Source organism: Panthera leo, chromosome D3, assembly GCF_018350215.1.
Source record: "Panthera leo isolate Ple1 chromosome D3, P.leo_Ple1_pat1.1, whole genome shotgun sequence".
Taxonomy (NCBI): domain Eukaryota; kingdom Metazoa; phylum Chordata; class Mammalia; order Carnivora; family Felidae; genus Panthera; species Panthera leo.
The window spans coordinates 12,349,614-12,362,500 of record NC_056690.1 but is presented as its reverse complement, the minus strand read 5'-3'; the positions used below and the strand labels follow the sequence as shown (position 1 = coordinate 12,362,500).

The 12,887-nt window shown below is 49.4% G+C and overlaps 1 long non-coding RNA gene across 1 annotated transcript in view; it reads left to right on the top strand.

Moving 5' to 3' along the window:
* LOC122203766 overlaps positions 1-12,887 on the top strand; it is a 57,600-nt gene that overhangs the window by 21,378 nt on the left and 23,335 nt on the right. Inside the window, exon 2 of the long non-coding RNA XR_006195328.1 lies at positions 10,156-10,319. This is a non-coding gene — a long non-coding RNA (uncharacterized LOC122203766). The remainder of the gene's footprint in view (positions 1-10,155; positions 10,320-12,887) is intronic.

Sequence of the window (12,887 nt, the reverse complement as noted above, 5' to 3'; positions counted from 1 at the left end):
CATCCATCCACCCACCCCCCGCATCTGTTCTAACCACCAAGGATCCATTAAATCATTCACTCACTTTCTCCTCTATTCTTTCATTAATTACTCCTCAAGTGGACTTTTACAGAGTCCTTACTATGTCCCTAGACTCATTCTTGGCATTGGAAAGATAAGACCCTAGCTTTCAGGGAACACGTGGTCTCCAGGAAGAACCAACACATCACCAGATATGACATCCAGCAAGATGGGGGGAGATTTGGGTTTCTTAAGGCTGGGCACAGCTTTATGCCAAGTAAATGTCATTCTCTGAGTGTCCTAGGACAGGTTCTTTCACTTTGTTTTTTCTTACTATGAAAATGCCTCAATAGTGGCATCTGTACAGCACGTGACATCAGGACAGGTAGCACAAGAACCCACAGAGACATGGCTCTCGGAGGAGAGGTTGTGAGTGATAAAGAGCTCACACGGCTTCCATGCTTTGCCGGATACCAGAAAACTCTAGGCCACCTCCTTCTCAAACTTGCCTTCCTCCTCGGCCTCCTGGTTCTGCTGTTACTTGGACACCAGGTTGTTCATGCTGCTTTCGGCCTCAGGGAGCTTCATCTCGTCCGTGCCCTGTGCACTGGGGCAGAATGGCCATGGCCGCGAACTGCTCTGAGATGTGCTTGAACAGCTCCTGGATGGCCGTACTATTGCCGATCAAAGGGGTAGATGTTTTTAGCCCTCGGGTGGGATGTCACAGACAGCTCTTCCCACATGATTGGGGATCCACTCAACAAAATAGCTGCTGTTCTTGTTTTGGGTGTCAGGCATCTGCTTGTGCAACTCCTTCATGGATATGCGGCCCCCAATCATGGCGTCCCTGGTCAGGTAGCGGCCACGGTGAAGGTCACAGACGGCCATTGTGTTCTTGGTACCCACCATGTGTGGGGTGAGCTGGGGCGCTGTCAGGGCCCAGGACTGGGGTGAATCTGGGCACGAAGGGGTGCGGGCACGGGGAAGAGACCACCCTGAGAGCCAGCTTGCCCAGGTCAGCATCGAACCCAGGGAAGCACAGGCAGGTAGTGCCCCTGCTCACGATGGCTGACACCAGGAGGCTGAAGTCCCCGAGATGGGTGCGGTCTGTTTTAGGGTTCTGGAGCAGATGTCAGAGAGGGCCTCCTTATCACTGTAGTGGATTTTGTCTGTGTTTCCCACGAGCTGGTGGACCAGATTCCTTTACTTTTAAGAAAGGGACGCAGCACGTACGACTGGGGGAAGACGGCGAGTTAACTTGTCCCTTCAAACTCCTTAGCCCCTTTTACAACGTCTGTTGGCTTTTCAACTGGTTCCCTTTTCTAGCAACCTGACTTCTAGAAATCAGCTCGGAGACAACCCACATCTCCAGCCACAGAAAACTGTTCAAATGGGTCACAGTACATCCAAACAGTAGGGTATGTGCAACTTTTGAAACGCAAAGGGCAGAAGTGCCTGGGCTGATAGCGAAGGGTTCAAGATATATTTTTTAAATATAGAAAATTAAGCTGCTGACCCGTCTGTCTGGCACAGTCATTCGGGGGGGCGGGTGTGAGATGCCCGGATGTAACCAGGGCCCTTCCCTCGTGAGAGCAGCTCGCTCCGATGTTTGGGGCTGCGGAGGGAAACTTTCTAGAAGAACCGGGGTCCGCTTCTCCTCGCCAAACCTAGAACAGTGTCTGACACATAGTAGGCATGTAATAAATATCTGCTGAGCGAATGAATGGATGATGAAAGCAACAATTAGTCACTATTTACCTCGGGGTGTGCGATTCAAGATTTTTGGAGGGGGACTTTTGGCTTCTGTTTTACGATATAACATACACGAACGGTAAACTTGAAAAACAAAGTCAAAATGTATTTCCCTCAAAGCGTTCAGCCTTCCCGCTCTCCGGGAGGGGTGCACACACCTGGGTTGACGTGGGTCTGTTTACCCAAATTGTTGTTCGCGTCCAGTTAGGGAAGGAGGACCTTCTGTGTTTCAAGCTCCGCCTCTCCCACCGGGGAAATACCAGACCTGTCCGCGAAAACAAACAGCCGTTCTGTGTGTGTGTGTGTGTGTGTGTGTGTGTGTGTTCCAGCCCAGCCACTTAGGCCTGTAAAACCCTGGACCCCCTTTCTGGGGTAGGAGCCTACCTTCGGGAGCTGTTGACAGCCCCCCCATCTGACCTCTTGCACAACGGCCAGGGACAACTCAGTAGCTTAGAAAAAGGAAGAAAACAAACCGAACAGTCGGCCGAGTCGGTTTGTTCTGAGGAAACTCACGGAGGTGTTTGACAGTCAGTAAAGGCCAGGGTGGCTCTTGTTTTCCAAGGAGGCAGGGGCAGGGGTGGGGGTGGGAGGGAGGAGGGCAGTAAATGGAGGGGAAAGAAGGCAGGGAGCTGTAGGGGTGGGGGGGGCAGGGCAGGTGGAGGTCAAGTGACAGGGGATCCTTTGAAGGAACTGGTTTGGGACTCCTCTGGGAGCTCCTGGGGCCCAGGGCTGCGTCTGAATCCTTTGCTTACTCATACTTATTTGTCCATTCCCGTGTGTCCTTCCCTCCCTCTCTCCCTTCCCCCCTCCTTCCTTCCTCCTCTCTTTTTATAGCTATTTATTGAGGGCCTACTATGGGCAAGAGGGTGCTGTGGTCGGTGACTTAGCTGGACAGCTGTGCGCCCCGCCGAGGCTTCATCAGGGACCAGAGGCACAGAGGCTGCTGGGGTGTGACGCAGGGGGGCGGGGTTCCAGGGGTGTGACCTGAGAGCATCACCGTGGACTTCGGCATGGCAACAGACTGGTGGCCTGGAGCGTCGGGACCACCGTGGGACGCTCTAAGGGAGACCCGAAGTAGGTCCGTCTTTTTCCCTCCAGGGTCCAAGCACCTCTGAGGTGCCGTGGTTCCCTGTGGCAAGAGAAACGTACCGTGGATGCTGGAATGAGACAGACCCGCGTGAAGCTCCACGGCAGAGTCCCTAGTGTCTCTGGGCCATAGTTTGCTCCTCTGTAAAAAGGGGGAAATAGGACCCAACCCCAGGGCGTTTGCAAGGACTAAACGGGACGACTGCGGTGTTTCCTGCAAGGATCCTCTCTAAGCTGTCAGCACCCGACCTGAGCTTTCCTCGGAAGCAGAACAGGACGGTCGGTTACTCAAGAGTGTACGGTATTTGGCCAAAAGAAAATGGCCTTCGTGAACCGCCGCAAAGAATCAGGGTTCCCGAAAGACGATACACATCTACCCGGAGGTGGGGCTAGATGAACGCCGGTCATCCTGCTGGAAGAGGTAGAATTTGAGAAGAACGCGAAAGGGGATGTCGAATCGCGTCCGGTCGTGCCAACCCTTGACCAGGAGTGGCAACTGGGATGCTCTTACTACCCCATTTCCTCTGCGGATGGCGGAGAGCCAGCATTCAGCCCAGCAGACCAACCGGGCCTGCAGGTGGCCCTAGAATCCACCTCGAGACAGGGCTCCCGGGGGCCCAACCACCTACAGCGCACTAAAGTTGGCTTTCAGGATAAACGCCGTCTGCTCGCCCTAAATGAGAGAGGAGGCCTCAGCAGATGCGTAGCTTGTGAAAGGCGAGGCCGTGGGCCTGGCTCAGGGATGGCTTTGAGAACCACTGAATGAAGGAAGGAAGGAATGAGGGCCGAGAAGGGGCGATGGCAGGTGGGAAGAATGGGCTAGGCGGGATCCTGAAAGCAGGACACTGCAGCGTGTGGCCTGGGAACAGCACGCAGGCCGTAAAAACGAACGAAGAGGGAGAAAAGACCCTGTGTTGGATGCCCTTGAATGCAAGCCCTTGAAGGCATGTGAGAAGGGAAATGGCAATGATGGGAGTTGCTCGTATAACCTGGATAGAGGCAGCAGTAGTCCAGTGACAGGGGGAAAGCAAACTAGGCTCTGTAACGAAATTTTACGTTCCCGTGTTGTGTTTGGTGCCAATGTTTTTTTAAGTCCTCTGGGCAAGCTTTGGAACGAGGTGCTGTTATTATAGCCGTGGGGGAAACTGAGGCATGGAGAAAAACGTTAACGCGCCCAGGGTCACACATCCCGTAAGCGGTAACGAATACCTGAACAGGTTAAATCTATTTCAGGATGAAATTGAGCAAAATATCCCCCCCCACCCCCACCGCCCCCCCCCGTCCCACAATATTTTAGCTAAGAAAAAAAATTTTTTTTTAATTTCTGGTTAGAACCAAAGGATTCGTTCCCTTCTTTCTGTAGCAGTGGGGGGCAAGAAACTCATCTTTTATGAGGCTGAGGGCAGCTGTTCTCACCCCCACCCAGCTGTCCTTTCCTGAAATAGGATCGGGAAAGAATTAGAAATGTTCACAGAGAGCGGGGGAAGAGTCTTGGAGCTGGAGCACCGGGTTTGAATCCCAGCCCATCCGTCACGCTCCGGGTAACCCCGGGGCCCGATTCTGCCCCTCGGCCTCTGTCCTCATCCGCAGATGTAGACGCGCCCGTCTCCATTTGGTTCCTGTGATCACAATGAAGAGGCAGGAGCCAGTCTGCAGACGCAGAAGCACTTGGTCTAAGGTACGCATATACGGAGCCTGCGGTGTATTTGTCCTCGGTGGCAAGTCCCGTGTGCAGAACAACAGAGTTATTTCTACAGCCATTATTATTATCTGATCTCTGCCTCCGGAACTCACTCAGAGACCGCTGATGCACGCTTCCAACCCCCTTGCCTCGCCTGTCTGACTCCAGCCACCATTTGGGGTCCAGTTCTGTGCAGAGTCTGACCACATTCCACGCAGGTGCAACGCACGTGGCTCCCCCACCCCGCCCCGCCCGCCCTGTTGCACCTCTCGCCTCCGGCCGCAGGCCTGTCCTCTGGGTGTCACAGCGTGGGACGCGGCAGAGGACGCATCATCCTGGAGACGGCGGGAATTTGTGACCCGCTCGGATGGCCCTTTTGACGAAGGGGGGATGGGAGCGTGAGATGAGACTCCCCTCCACCTCCTTGCAGACCGATGGGCCCGAGGTCCATTTCGTGTGGTTTCTCAGACACGATGGCAGCCTCGTGGTGGCTCGACGGTAACGCGTTCTTGCGTTGGCTCTTTCCTTCACGTGCTCTCTGGGATCATACTCGCCATCGGTGTGCTAATGCAAACGTCTTGGCCTCAGTTTCCCACGGACCCCAGGCTTCAGTAGGGCTGAATCTAGAGTCTGGAAGTTGGACCGTCCCCACCGCCACTCATACGTGTATGCCCCGCTAACGGGCCACACACAGTGTCTCACACATAACAGGTGCCCAATGAACACTTCTGAGCGCGTGAATAAATGAATGAGATGCTTAGATCTCAGGATCAGAGCCCAGGACAAATTCGATTTGTGGAACGAGACAGCAAAGGGTAGTGGTTTCGGGTCAAGACTCCAGAGCTCAGAAGCGGGATCCAAATACTACCTGGGTAGCATAGTAGCTGTTGCCGCGTGTCAAATTACCCGGCCTCTTACAGGTTGGTGTCCTCGTCCGTAAAATGGGTTAAAGAGTTTGCCGCACAGAGAAGGATTTAGTGACATCCTCTGTGTAAAGTACGTGCCACACAGGCTTAAATCAATCAAAGGAATGATCATTCTTCGTTACAGTAGCGTGACAAATATTACATGAGAAGGAATAGCTTGAAAAGCTGGAGGAGAGGGTTCAAAAGGCATACGTGTGATTTGGGGCACATGGCTGAATGCCACCGACGCCCCTCGTCCTTTGCTTTCTTTATGCGGGGCTGGTAATTTCTCAGCCACCCGTGTTTTTTACGTGCTGATTTTGCGAGCGCTTTGCAAAGGATAAAGAAACAGTCGAGACGTGGAAGGGACTGCTTTTCCTCCGTGGTATTTTGGAGGAGGATCGGTGCCATCCAGAAAGCATGTCTGATGGCTGAAGAAAGGGCTCCGTCTGGGGAAGATGGAAACTCATCCGTCATTTCCGAAAGGTGATCTCCCCAGCTGACCACAGCGGGATCGCCCGCTGAGATGTACGTAAATCCCCAAGACATGTGAATGGAAACCAGGTTCCCGGAGTCCTGAAAGGTGAAACTGGTTCCATAGTTCACATGTGGCTTAAGCCCATTATGGCTGATGAAAACAGGATTTTTAAAGGACATGTTTCTTTCACCCCTTCAACCTCATTCAGCGGACCTTTGGCCAAGAGCTGGAGGTAGTGTGTGCCTCCAGAGAATTTCTGGTATTTCCTGTGATGTCACTGGGCTGAAACATAGGAGGAATTTCTTTTCACCTCATCTGCAGGGTAGAAGCAATTACGCTCCTCCTTTGATAATATTTTATCAACTTAGAATATGCCAAACATTCCTCTTGCTTTATCGTATCGTATCATATCATCATATTGTATCATATCGTATTATATTGTATCCTATTGTAAGCACTGTATTGTATTGTGTTGTGTTGTGTACATTGTATTTTCCCTCTTTGTTCTATTCCCCATTCTTATCTCCCTCCCCGCTAAAGGCATCTAAAGACATTCACATTCATGTCTGAACATGCCCTTAAATATTTTCCCTTTAAAAACACATAGCGACAGGGCTCAGTCGGTTAAGTGTCTGACTCTTGGTTTCGGCTCAGGTCACGATCTCACAGTTCATGGGTTCGAGCCCCATGTCAGGCTCCGTGCTGACAGTGCAGAGCCTGCTTGGCATTCTCTCTCACCCTCTCTCTCTCTCTCTCTCTCTGCCTCTCCCACGCTGGCTCTCTCTGTCTCTTGCTCAAAAATAAAAAAAAAATTTAAAATTAAAAAATTAAAAAAAGACAGATATTAGAAGGGTTAGACTTAAAAACATATATATAAAGAAAAATATATGTAATAGGTCTTTGTGCATGAACTTACTTTACATAAGAGTCAGTGAGCTAATGATCTCATTTTGTTCATTTTTTTAACTCAATACCATGTGGCTGAAAACCCTCCTTGTCGCCATGTGAACGTATTAAGACACAAGTGTGTATGTCGTGTGTGTGTGTATTTGTTTCTAATGCACGGGGCTCCGTAGGGCACCCGCCCCCCATTTTCTCTATCGTTCCCCTAGAGTTGGACACCTAGCTTACTTCCAATTCTCCACCACAACCCGCACGGTCGAGATCTGTGTCAGATTTTTCCTGGAGGTAGATTGTTGGGTCTTAAGCTACATCGTACTTAAATCAAGATGGATTCTATTTAACTCGTGTTGAAGTAAAGATACCAAAGCCACTTGGTGGGTAACTTTGCCCAAGCCCCTTGCTCTCTGTGGTTCCCTTCATTGGTATAGAGAGGAGGTTTGGGTGAGAAAATCTCTAAGCGTTCCCTGCATTTAGATCAACTACTCGTTTCTAAGCCAGCTGTGTTTATCAAACAAATGGAAGAAAAGTTGGACAAAATATGGTAGTCCATCATCCAAATATTTGGAAGTAGACAGATGTTTACTATCTTGTAGACACCCTTTCGGAGGCTTTTGCCAGTGCTCTGAGGTGGCTTTCTCAGGGGTATTTGTGTTCTTTTAGGTTTCCAAGGATTCTATTCCTCTTTCTCTCAGAGAGTTCATATGGATTCAGGCTTGCGGGGATCCTACAGTCCCTTAGGAATTTGGGCTTCAGTTTTGTTCACTGTAGGTCTGGCATCTATCTATCTATCTTATCTATCTTCTATTTGTCTATCAATCTATTATCTCTGTATATCATTTGTCTACCTCTCATAGCTATCACTCATTTACTCACTCATTTATTGATATATTTATGGGGGGACTCAATACTAAGGGGTTAATTGACTCCAAAATTAAATAACATGTTTCAGACAGATGGGTGTTCGAATGAGTAGCTGTTTCACTACTTGATAGCTCAGGTTTCTTATCTACACATTACAAAGAACTTAGCTCGGGACTTGACACAGAGTAAACCTTGTTTATACACACACACACACACACACACACACACACACACACACTGAGCCCCCCAAATATTTTAATACTCTTCCCGTGGGGAAATAACATCTACGACTCTTCCGGTGGATTCTGGGTAGGCTTGTGACCGCTTCAACTGGGAGAGTATGGCAGAAGGGACACTGGGTGACTCCTGGGCTACGTACGTTCTACATGGTAAGGCAACTTTTGCCTTCTTCACCAGGACACTAGTCACTGGGAAGGAAACCGAACTACCCTGAGGCTGCCATATTGGGGAAGTCTCTGGAAGGCGGGGCGGCTAACAGGCCTGTCTGAACCCAGCCTTCCAAGGTCCCAGACACTTAGAAACAGGCTTTCTAGTCCCAGCTGCTGAAGTCTTCCCCGCTGACGCTAGACATCACGGAGCGGAGACCAGCCACCCACTCTGTGCCCCGTCCCAAGGCCTGACTCACGGAATAAAGGAACACGATGGAACAGTTGTGGTTCCATGCCGCTATGTCTGGAGGTAGAACGTTCTACAGCAGTGATACAGAACACCCTGAACTATTAGTAGTATTCTGCTCCTTTGAGGCAACACTCAAATATTAGGTCTTCTGGGAAGACATTTTTTTTTCAGCTTCACTGAGGTGTAACTAACATAATTGTAAGATGTATATATTGTAAACTCTCATGATTTGGTATATGGATACATTGTGAAAAGACCTCCACCGCTGATTTAATTAGTACATCCATCACCTTACGCATGTATCTTTTCTGATGTGTGTGTGTGTGTGTGTGTGTGCGTGTGAGTGCACGTGCGTGAGAACGTTTAACTTCTACTCTTAGCAAATTCTAGTTCTACAACATAGCGTTAACAGCTGTGGTCTCCACATTCTACATCAGGTCCTCAGACTGTATTCATCTTATCACCGAAGAGGCGTACCCGTTTACCAACCTCTCCCTATTTCCCCCACTCTCCTACTCTCTGTTCCTATGAGTTTGGCTTTTTCTTTTTAAGACTCCACATGTAAGAGACACCGTGCGTTATCTGTCTTCCTGTATCTTGTTTATTTCATTTAGCATAATGCCTTTCAGTTTCCCCCATGTCGTTCCAAATGACAAGATTTCCTTCTTGTTCAAGGCTGACTAATATTCCACTCTATGTATGCACTACATTTTCTTGCCTTTTTTGAAGTTTATTTGTTTGGGGCGGGGAGGGGCAGAGAGAGAAGGAGAGACAGAGTCCCAAGCAGGCTCTGGGTGAGCACAGAGCCCGGCGCAGCGCGGGGCTCGATTTCACGAATCATGAGATCGTGGCTGAGCTGAAACCAAGAGTCGATGGTCAACCAGCTGAACTACCCAAGGTGCCCCGTATACACCACATTTTCTTGATCCCTTCATCCCTTGATGGACAACTTAGTTTGCTTCCAGACATTGGCTATCGTGAATAATACTGCAACGGACGTGGGAATGCAGACATTTCTGCAAGATGATGGTTTTGTGGGGAAGACATGTTCTAACACTGATAGCGTCTGACATTTATTCAGTGCTTGCTGTAGGCCTGGTATTGTGTTAAGAGCTTTATGGGTCTATAGTCATCTAATCTCACGACAGCACTGTGAGGTTGATACTATTCTACTTAGATTTCAGTGATGAGGGCACAGAAACGTAAATAATTTCCTCAAAGTCATGGAGCCACGAAGCTGGTAAACTTGCATTTGAACCCTCCTCTCTTTGACCCGCATAATGAGTGTTCGTGGCATGTCCGGGCTGGACGTTGTAGTTATAGAGACAGCATTTATTTCTGGTGGCTGTGGCGACACGAACTGTGACACTTGATAGGATGTTTTCTTCCTCTGCACCCCCCCTCCTACTTCCCCTTCCAAAACTAACCTAGTTGTGCCACAGCAACAATCCGGTATCAGTTCTTCCAGAGGTAGGGATAGGGAGTAAAGCTCCCCGGAGAAATCTGAGAGAAAGGAAGTTTCCATCACAGTCAGGGGGACTTCATTACAAAGAGGTGACTCCAAGGAATGCAATTTCCCAAAATGGGACGGGTCCCCCAAACTGACGGAGCCCCCCCCCCCCCAATCTGAGGGCGTCAGATGCTTTGGGCCAAGCAGGTCCGGAAACTGACGGAAGGACCCTCAGGCCGCTTCCCCTACCCCACCCCCTACCTTAAATCCACAACTCTAAGTGAGCATAACCATAAAGCCACTAATAAAAACATCTCCACCGGCCCTGTTTACCCAGCTGTGCATCTCAGGATCTGCCGTTGACATTTTTAATACTCTCTCGTTTCTCTGTCTTCCACAGGATTCATTTGAGGCAGCCCACAGGGAGGGGTGTCGCTGAGGAAACAGAATCCAGGCCCCCCAGGCCTCTGACGGAAGGGACTGGAGCATGCTGGGAAAACACATCCACCTGAGGAGCACAAAAGACCCCAGGGGTGGAGGAAGCTGGCCTGAGGCCAACCGGAGGTACCCGAGGGGCTGGGCCCGAGGAGGGGGGTCTGACAGGGGGCTCCGGGGCACTTATGCCCCCAGTGCTAAGGCAAACAGCGATCCCAGAAAGCTTTGGCTGCAGGGAGGACATTGCCCACTGATGTTGGAAGGAAGCAACAGGGGAGGCCCCCCGATGTCTGTAAACCTTTTCATAAATTGTAGTGTATCTGGGGGCGGGGAGGACCCCATAAAACTTAAAGGTACAGCTTCAGAAAATCACAAAGTGAACACTCGTCCAACCACACCCAGGCTGAGAAACAGAACGTCGCCCGCGCCCCCCAGCAGTCTCCCTTCTGTGCCCCCCCGAGCCGCTAGACTTGACCCCTTCCTCGAAGGAACCCCCCCCCCCTTGACTTTTGCCTGGTTCTCTTACTGACACGTATTCTCCCGCGGCTGGTCTCTCCGGTGCAGAACTGGTCGTGGCTTTGTCCCTGCCGCGGCCGAAGCTGTCCGTGTTTTGTTGGGTGTCATTCCATCACGCAAGTATGTTACCACGCGTTGAGGGATTCCAGCGTTCATGGGCATGTGGTGGGTCGCCAGTTTGGGAGTCTTGGCTGTGATGGCACCACAAAGGTTCCTCTCTCTGTCTCACGGTGCATTGACTTCTGTCAGGTCCGCGTGTGGTACTGGGATTGCGGCATGAAAACCTACATACGTCAGACCATCTTCAACAGTGTTTGCACCAAATTCTGTCCCCTGCCCAGCAATGCAAGGGCTCCCTTTGCTCCATACCCTTGCCAACACGTGCTATCATCGGTCGTTCTGACTGGTCACCGTTCTAGGAAGTGTGCAGGGGTATCCCACTGTGTCTTAAATCTTTTTCACCATTTATTTATTTCTTTATGGTCAACGAATTGATTGATTGTGTTTTTAAAAAAAAATTTTTTTTAACATTCATTTATCCTTGAGATGCAGAGAGAGACAAGAGTGTGAACAGAGCAGGGAGAGAGGGAGGCACAGAATCCAAAGCGGGCTCCAGGCTCTGAGCTGTCAGCACAGAGCCTGACGCGGGGCTGGAACCCGCAAACGGTGAGATCGCGACCTGAGCCAAAGTCCGAAGTCGGACGCTTAGCCGACTGAGCCACCCAGGCGCCCCGCATTGTGTTTTAAACTAGCATTTTAATGACTACTGTTGAGGCGGAAGGCCTTTTCATTTTTATGAAATGCCTGTTCGAGTCTTCTGCCCATTTTCCTATCATGTTATTTCTCTCTCTCACTCTTTCTCCTTTGACTGACTTGTCAAGCTGTCTATATTCTGAAAATGAACTTTTACCAGGTTATAAATGTTACAGGTAACTTTTGACTCTGTGACTTACCTCTTAACGAGGTCTCTTTACAATTAAAAATCTTTAAATTAGACTTTTTTTTTACTCATTTTTTTAAAGTAAGCTCCAACCCCCATGTAGGGCTTGAACTCACAACCCTGGGTCGCACACTCTACTGACTGAGCCAGCCAAATGCCCCTAAATTTTATTAGTCTTTTCCTTTAAGGTCGATTTAAGGAAAAGCAATTTTCCTTTTGCTTAAGAAATTCTTCCCCGGCTGAGTAAACATTTTTAAAAATTTTCCTACTCCATCTTCTTCAAAGTATCAGGAGATGCTCTTAGAGTTTGGAAGCTAAGTCCAGAACAGGTGGATGAATGAAGAGCTGGTAGTCACAAAAGACGGTGCATGATCACAATAATAAGGGCAGGACAAAGGAATCTTCTATAAGGGGCTGCCTGCCATTGTTTGGGCTGCCAACATTCTCACTTCATTAGGGATAGATAGCTCCTCCCCTTTGATAAATTAGTCCTGCCTCCTTTCTTGCATGGAAGTTGCCCATCCTAGTTCTTCCCCATCCTGTCTTAGCTGATTGGTGCAGAGTTGGACATGTGACTTCAGAGGGCCAATGAGAGCACTTCCCTGGGATTTTTCTCAGCCAAAGCAGGAAAAAAAACCCATTCTGTCCTTATTTTGGTGAATCTGTGAGGGGTAAGAAGTTCTCCACCCCATGGAAGGAACTGGTTTACAGGACAAGGGAACAGAAATGAAGACAGAATTTTCAAGGGGGCATTTGACTTTTCCTGCTTCTACTTTTTCCTGAGGCTCCCCATTATGCCTGCCTTTCTTGAGTTGGGTGAGCCTTCCGGTACATTTCCCTTCGTGCCTAAGCTGACTTCAGTTGGGCTTTCTGTCACTTGCAAGCAACCCGAGAGTCTTGACTGATCTGCCATTCATATCTTGACAGTCAAGAAGCATGATGTCATTGATAAACACACAAATTCAGTGAAACCAGTTGGATTAAATCCTTGATCCACTGTTAGAAGTAAACAGTGTCCTTTGGAAAGTCATGTAATCTCTCAGTGCCTGAGCTCTCTCCTCAATAAAATAGAGGGTAATAATGGGAAATCTTTGTGGCTCCCCCTCAATGTGGTTTTAAACGTACAACTTTGCTTTAAAAAATAGCCTTAATAATAATCATAGTCCCTGGCTCATGGGGCTGTTCTGAGGATGATTCAGGTGCTGGAGGTAAAGGTCCTAACATGTTCACTGGCACATGGT